This window comes from Melanotaenia boesemani, chromosome 17 (assembly GCF_017639745.1).
Source record: "Melanotaenia boesemani isolate fMelBoe1 chromosome 17, fMelBoe1.pri, whole genome shotgun sequence".
Classification (NCBI taxonomy): Eukaryota; Metazoa; Chordata; class Actinopteri; order Atheriniformes; family Melanotaeniidae; genus Melanotaenia; species Melanotaenia boesemani.
The window spans coordinates 16,555,749-16,564,133 of NC_055698.1; the positions used below are offsets into that span (position 1 = coordinate 16,555,749).

At 37.5% G+C, this 8,385-nt stretch overlaps 1 long non-coding RNA gene across 1 annotated transcript; it reads left to right on the top strand.

Annotated features, from left to right (window-relative positions):
• The first annotated feature begins 7,702 nt into the window (after positions 1-7,702).
• Positions 7,703-8,073, top strand: LOC121656295. Its single transcript, XR_006013382.1, has 3 exons — positions 7,703-7,737; positions 7,817-7,932; positions 8,016-8,073. It is a non-coding gene; the product is annotated as an uncharacterized LOC121656295 (long non-coding RNA).
• The last annotated feature ends 312 nt before the right edge of the window (positions 8,074-8,385 follow it).

Sequence of the window (8,385 nt, forward strand, 5' to 3'; positions counted from 1 at the left end):
CAGGTCACGCAAGAGTAAGGTTTTCTTTTGTTTATTAACTGCAACCCTTGAAAGACTACCTCTTATTAGCTATGTGTGATTTATTCATAAGACTATGGATCTGCATAAAGACACATCAATACACCAGTCTAGCTTGCAGAGATCAATAACTGGTCGATGACCAGTGTGCTTACAAGGGAATTATTCATCATTCTTTTGACTGTTTGACTATCGTCATGTCAGTGGACATCCATATTAAGCTTCAGTTCTCGCTCTTATTAAGGTGAGTATAGTAGATGAGCTGTCATTATGTTGGTAGTTACTTGATGCCTTAGCAGATTTTTCTGGTCATAAGGTTGATTTAATCAATGATGTTGTCCTGTGGGAACATAGACAGCCTGTCAAAAGAAAAGTCACAAACATGCATGAATATAAATATCAATAAAGATCTAATTTAATGCACAACCTATTATTAATTTAAGTTCCTGAGTGTAACACTTAGGGGTATCTATTGGCAGAATTGTAATATAATATTTATAACTGTTTTCATTAGTGTAGAATTGTGTGAACCTGAGAATTTATGTGTTTTTATTGCAATAGCACTAACAGTTTATGTCTGCAGATGGTGCAGGACCAAACAGCTGGATATTCCAGTTCCCACAAATGTGGAAAATTAATAAAAACAAAATGGTCTTTTTACAGGACATAGTGATGGATGCAGAAACCTTCTCAACACCCACATTTATGTGGGTAGAAAGTTCATGCTGGATCCAACTTGGCCTTCCTTCTATCATCTCTATTTAGGTTCCGTGAAATGCAACCTAGATATCTTTACCTTACTCTTCAGTGCAGTGGCAAGAATGACATATAACAGTCAGTAAGGACTGGTGGGGCTAACATAACAGTGCTGTCCCAATCTAAACTTAGCACCGTTCTTAACCAAGATGTTAAAAGTGTGCACCATCATTGTGTCCCATAGGTGTCCAGCAGCCAATGTGGCCTATAGCATGATCTGGCACCAGCTCTGTGATTTAGGTGAGACCATAAAATTCTAAATGGAGAAGGGAGGCTTGTTGCTTAATTGACCTTTATTGGGATTTCTGCTTCATTTGAAGACTGGATATTAAATTAACATGATAATTCAGGCCCAGTATGTTAATGCCACTATTGCTCCCCCTCGGCCTCCACATTTTAATATCACCCTGTAACTTTTATAGCTTCCATTGATTTAACACAGCTTTTTATTAACTGCCCTTAATTTTCCATATTGGCACACACTTAAACAAAGAAGGTTTTATTCCAATTGAGCAGTGCACTGTTCCAGGATTGAGGGTTTATGAGGCCATTTCTATTGAAAACCTCCCCTATTTTCACTGTGACATATACAGGCTGTAACACGGAGATGAAATCTAATATGTATAAGGGAGCACTGGGATTTGTTGTTGGGGCAGTGGCTGCAGTAGTGCCTGCTGTCATAGAAATGATGATTAAGTGTTTTTTACAAAAATACTGTCATTCATTTTTACCACAAAAATAATTACAAAAAGCTATTTTCCATTTCATAATTTATTTTAATAGTGCCCAATATAAAATATAATCCTTTCACTACAACGAATGAGTGAACCCACTCAGATCCACAGAGGTTCACAAGTATTCATAAATACTACAGCCAGTGTAAAAGAGTAATGCTACTGTTTATTGTTTTTAGGTTCTTTTCTTGGATTGATAGAACATTTTATCTCACAGATCCTTCAAATATATCAAGAAAGTTGCTAAAACCTGTAGTAAAACAACTCACCTATGCTGCAGTGCACTTTTTGGCTGACTTGTCATCTAGATGCTTTATAGGGAAGCAGAGAGAGTGCTACTGCCCCCTTGTGGTAGTAATATGAATTTCTTATAAGTGATGACAGATTGCCTGCATCTGGAGGCAATGGAGGAAGACAGAATCTTGATTTCAAAGACAGAGGACTGAAATGAAGAAAGATCAAAACCTGGGGAATGACATTTGATGGTGGAAAATTTGGGAATTGTGATAACATCAAATAAGAGTCAGAAGCAACAGCAACATAACATCAACAAGTGCATAACATTCACTTAAGGGTTTCATTGCTGCATTCCCATATTGTAATATGTTTCTGGATATTTCTTTTATATCACCCACACAATTTATATAGATAAGGTTTGGATATGTTTGTCTTGATGCAAAAAAAAGACATCAGACCAAAACATGACACCTAATAGAAAACAACCTTTCACAAAATGCACACAAAGAATTTACACAGTACCAATACAGTAGGTCACAATAAAATACACAGATCAGTAAAAGTGAAAGACAAAGATGACTCCTCAACCAACAAAATTTGAAAAGATAAATTAAAAAGAAAACATCAAAATTTAAGAAGACACGATGTTTCAGAAAGCTCAAACACAAAATGCCCATTAAAAAGGCAACACAATCAAGACAAACAAAATAATCTATTAAAAATAACAAGAGCAGGAAAAACAAACATTTCACAGAAATAATACTTAAAAATCAGTATTTTACTAAGTAAATCACAATTTCAAAAATCACTGCATCATACTGTTTGGTATTATTGTGTACTCTGTGTGATGTATGTAATGCAGCGATGTTTTAATTTCTTTATTGATGTGTTATTTATATGTATTTCTTTTTTAAGTTGATAAATTTGTTATATTTTCCTTTTTGTTTTTTGCTTTCATATGTTGCTATTCTAAATGACTGAATATCTTGTTCTTATTAAAAATGTCCTGCATGTGTATGTCTGAGAGATGGCTTGTGATAGACTGTAAGAAAGCAGGACAACTCTATACAATTACACATGTACAGTCTCACAAAAAGCCAATAACCCACCAGAACATTAGAGGTGAATTGCTTCCTGGATGCAAGCACTTTTTCCCTAAGTGGACGCATTATCATCTGTCTGTCACAAAAAAAAAAAAGAGAGAGAGCAGCCAAAGAATATGAATATGCGTTTACATCTGCCTTCCATTAATATGCATGCCTGAATCCACATCTCAACACAAAGCCAATTTTCTGGCCATCTGTGGGATGGCTGGCAGAGGTAATGAATATTCTTTATGAATATGTTTTATTTTGTGAGGTGGCAATACATCATGAGGATGCCGTTTTCCTTCCCTCCTCTAACTCCTTCTCTGCCTCTCTGAGGTGTTGGAAACCGTCACTGCAAACTTGATGAGTTTAATTAGACTGAAAATAGGGGGGATGGATGGTTGCATGGATGGACAGATGGAAAGAAGGCTGGGTGGAAAGAATGAAAAAAATACCTTTATTGCACATTCTCCCTCTTTCTCTAATAGGAGCCTTAATAAACCACACACCTGCTCTGAATGGAGATGCTGAAGAGAGAAATATGTTTGAAGCTAATAGCTATCATGACTTCACTGCACAGTCCTGATGTTCATTTGTTTACCAAAGTTATGAAGAGCTTCTACAAAACTTATTAAGTTTAAAATGATTTCTCTCTGACTGGGTACAAAAGCTATTTCTTCTTACAAGGTTTGTTACAAATACCCTATTCATGTCAGTGTGTATACTGAGATGTTAAAATAAGATATTTTACTCCCTAAAATATTGCATCTATTTGATCATTCTCTGACATATGCTGAAATGAATTTGTTACCTAATTATATGGAGAATACATTTTTAAGATGAGGGCTTAACCAGCAGGGATAGGGAGGTGGATTGTAGGATATCTCAACCCGTGGGCAACTTTATATGTCACATTGATGATTTAGACATCAGTGACAGTATTACTGTTGCTCTCGTGTCTCTGGGGGTTTGGCACAGTCCATTGGCAAGTCGTGTCCTTTAATGATTTATGATTGAAGTTAGCTCGTGAAGTCCCCAGAGAAACCCCCAGAGCGAGAGGCATAGGGAGTGACCAGTTTTATGGCAGTGCTGGGAATCAATTATGCTAATGGTGGCTAATGAATGCACTTGAGGGAACTGCTCCCCAGCACTCAAGGGCCATTTTTTTCCATTTGCATATTGATGACAGAAGGACAGTGGCCACTTTCATCCGTTTGTGATGAAGCACTGTAGAAATAGGATTTTGAGTGTTCTTTTTACTCTTGTTTTACCTCACTTGTAGTTTTTCTGTTTTTTTTTTTCTATTTAAAGATGCAGTTTGTAAAATTGTTTTAATATAAAGCTGTTGTACACATCTCATTTTTTTAGATTACAAACAGGACAAACGTTTTTTCACATTTATTTTTGGAAGATTTCTTTTTTGGTTTAAGTGTTACAAATTACATATTTTTAAGTGATGTGCATTGACAAGAGTTTATCAGATCGGATTCATATAGTAAATATAAAATAAAGCCACAAAATGTTGTCCCCACATGAAAACCACCCAATGTTTTTCTCTCAGCCAAGCCTCTACTGATGTAGTCTGAAGTCATTTTCATTTAAGGCTATTTTGTGGTCGGGGGTCAGGAGCCCTGGAAGTGCTCCAGTCTTCTCTCAACAGATAGACACTGTATAGATAAAGAGCAGTCATGGTGAGACCTTTTACTACTACTAAAATTAACATGCATTAAGCCATCTGTTTGCAAAGATGAATGTCTGACTACACTTTTCCTCGCTTCACTAAAATGCATTAAGGTGAATAATGCCAGACCACAGAAGAATTATGTTTGAGCTGTCTAAAAGTCAAGTAAAGAAGGCTATGAATATGAAAAGTGCTATGAATAAGTTATATAGTGGTGGTGATAAAGGGGCTGCATTTTCCAGACATCAGAGGGGTTGGCTTACTCATCCCATAAGGTGCCATCAATTGGCTATGCTAGATAGAAAAATTCTAGATTTTCCTAACTTTTTGCCAGATGAAAAGATAAATGATTAAAATCCTGAACATTGTTTGGATTAAAAATCAACTGTGAGGTTGGGGTTAGAACTGTTGACTTGCAGATTAAAGTGACAAAAATTATTGGTTTTCCTTTGCAATTTTACATCCAAGCTGTTTGGTTGGGATGCAACAATTTCAGCTCTGTTTGCTTTTTTGCAGCCCAATTAGACTGGAGTTGGAAATGTCAGTCAGCGTTGTCGGGGGGAAATGCCCCAGAAACCTAGAACAGCTTCATTTTTGTAGTTAGTTTTTTTTTTTTTTTTTTTTTTTTTTTACAAATTTTTAAAATTATTATTATTTATGCTCCCACTGATGTGATAAGCATCCTGCACAGCACATTTTACATTTCCTGATTTATGTGAGCTTGAATGTGGCTCTAACTCTTTGTTCATTAATCTTCTCTCCACCCTTCACATTGATTTGGTGTCCATGTACGAAGGACTGCATGTTAAATAAGTCAAATTAGTTGCACCTTCAGCAGCAAAAGATATGATGCTCCTTACGTGTCGATGCTTTAGTATTAATTATTTAATGACATCATTAATAATAGTTTAACACTCAAGGGCCAGACTACTTCTTTTACTTAAATACTTTTAAAAGACATCATTTTGCTCATAATCATACATATGATAAATTATACAAACAAAACCAATCAAATACTCATTTAATTTGTGATAATATATTCTTTGCTAAAAAGTTTCCTGTGTTGAGCTTTCTATTTGTGAATACTATTAAAGCAATACAAGATTTCTGACCTTTAAAAGTATAGATTCTGACTCATTTTGAAGGCACACTGACATTGATTATGTACATTCCTGAAGCCATTATTGCCCTCCAGTTTCTCGGGGCTGCAGAAACGCACTTCAACACTTTGTGTTCCAGCCTGGAGCATCACTGACCGCTGTGTTTTGCTTTAGACCACAGCATCACACCAGCAACTGGATATCAACACACTGGACGTGCACTATGGCTGATTTAGCAAAGAAACCCAAGAGGGCATTGTAGGAGGAGGCAAGGAAAAGAAAGACAGAAAGGGACAGAGCAAAAAAAAAAGATGAGCCAACATTAGACTGACTTTTACTTCCTGGAGAGAGCTCAGAGAAAAGACAGAATGCAAGACGAATACTGAATTAGCCTTCATAAATGGCTGCAAAAAAGCAAACATTTGTTAAATTTCATTAGTTTTCCTGAGGGGTATTGCACGAAACCAAGATAAGCGATTAAGCCGGGATATGTTGGTTATCCTGGCTGAATTTAGTCCTAAGTCGGTTGCATGAAAGCAGCTCAAACTAAACCCGGCCAAGTTACTGTGGTGATTTATCCGCTGCAGCTAGCCTGCTCCAGACCAGGCTAACTGCTCAGGCTAAGATTAATCCTAGCGAGTCACCTGCATGTCCAACGTCAATTCTGTGAGGAATTAATGTGTTTTACAGCATGTCCATGGTCTTCCTAAGTATGGCGCGTCATTTTAATCATCCAGTATTAAAATATTACATATACAGTTACTGTACATTTAATCCAAATCTGTTCGTAATCGCAACAGCCTTTTTATATGGATTCGAGTTGTAGTATTATTATTCTATTCTATTCTACAGTCATTTAGCAGACGCTTTTATCCAAAGCGACTTACATTTGAGAGTAAGAACAACACAAGCATGAATTCAAACAAGATGGGACGTCATAATTAAGTGTTAGTCAGACCGCTTTTGAGTCCAGTTAGACCCAGGTGCTGTCGTGTAGTGCTAGTGCAGTGTATATAATATTTTTTTTTTTTTTTTTTTTTTTTTTAGTCATTTTATTTAAATACAAGATCACGATTTCATCACACAATATCAACTTGGTCATAAGTGCATGATTTCATCAGGCCAAGTGTTATATTGCTATGCTAATGAAGACTGCTCGTCAAATTGCTGTCAGAGGTTTTATAAATATGTGTTTTATTGCAGTAATTGAGATTACAAAACACAGCTGATGAGAATTTGATGTATCTTGATCAGGAGATGTGGAAAAATTGGCTTTCAGGCAAAAACGTCTCTGGACGCTGACTTGAATAATAAAAAGAAGTTTATTACAAAAGTTCAGACATCAAAACAGATTTCTGCAGCAAAATCTGGAGGTCCCAAAGCCAGAACGAAGACCTAAAGACTTGATGTGTCATTCTGTCTTATATAGGGTTTAAACAAAGAAAATTCCTCAGTCCTGTGTCCTCCAATCATAGAGTTTGCCTATAGGATACTCATTTGCATGGAATGCATGTTCTTGTGTCAGTCCAGTCTGTGAGACAGAGAACCTTATATGGTAAAGACTTAAGTGTGTACCATACAAATGCTATGCTTAGATACCTCAGTTTCAAAGGTGTTTTCAATTTAATCTGTGACGAAGACAATGTAGAATATTCTGGTCCAACTCCCCTTCACCTGTTCCCTCTTCATAATGGCTTGCCCTTTTTTGGAGGATGTGCTGGACGAGGAAGCCCGCATCCTCAGAAGAGCATTCAGACGTGAACGAGTCTTCAGGGACAGGTCAGATCCCCTGGCCTTTGGAGATGACTATGTCATTGAAAGATACAGATTTTCGGGTGATGGACTAAGATATTTATGTAGGCTGCTGAGTCCAAAAATACAGCACCAGACAGCACGAAGCCATGCCCTCACTGTACCACAGATGATCTGTGTCACATTGAGATGGCTTGCGAGTGGGAGCTTCCTTTATTCTGTGGGGGATGCAGAGAACCTCAATAAAGGAACCATTTGCCGGACAATCAGATGCGTTTGTCTGGCGCTGAAATCATTCAGCAATATATTCATCACCTTCCCTGGCCACAGAAGACCCCTCTACATCAAGGAGGAGTTTTACAAGATTGCAGGTAACCCCAATTTTAATGTGCACCCATTAGTTTCTAAGTATATCTGTCACAGTTGGATACTCACTATTTTTTGTTACAGCTTTCCCTAACATCATTGGGGCAGTGGATTGCACACACATAAGAATCAGACGCCCCTCAGGTGAACATGAGGGAGATTACATTAAAAGGAAATCCTTCCACAGCATCAATGTTCAGGTAAGAGTGATTTGTGGTTATGACCTACATGAATCTGTTCTGTGCATTTAAAGACCTTAATAGGCTACAACTAAATATTTCAGATGATCTGTGATGCTGACTGCCTTGTGAGCAATTTAGAGGCAAAGTGGCCTGGCTCAGTGCATGACTCTAGAGTCTTTCGGGCTAGTCCAATTTATGAGAGACTTTCACAAGGTAGCCCACACATTTGTACTGTAAGCACCTTGGACATTGTGTGTGTAACTCTGTTTTCTAAATTATATTTTGTATTATCAGGTGAATTCTCTGGTGTGCTGCTGGGAGATAAAGGATACGGCTGTGAGTCATTCCTCTTGACTCCCCTTGCAGATCCCCAAACCCCACCACAGCAGGCCTACAACCATGCACACACCAAGACAAGAGATGACCTTCGGCCTTCTGAAATCTAGGTTTCAGTGCCTGCACCACCTGAGG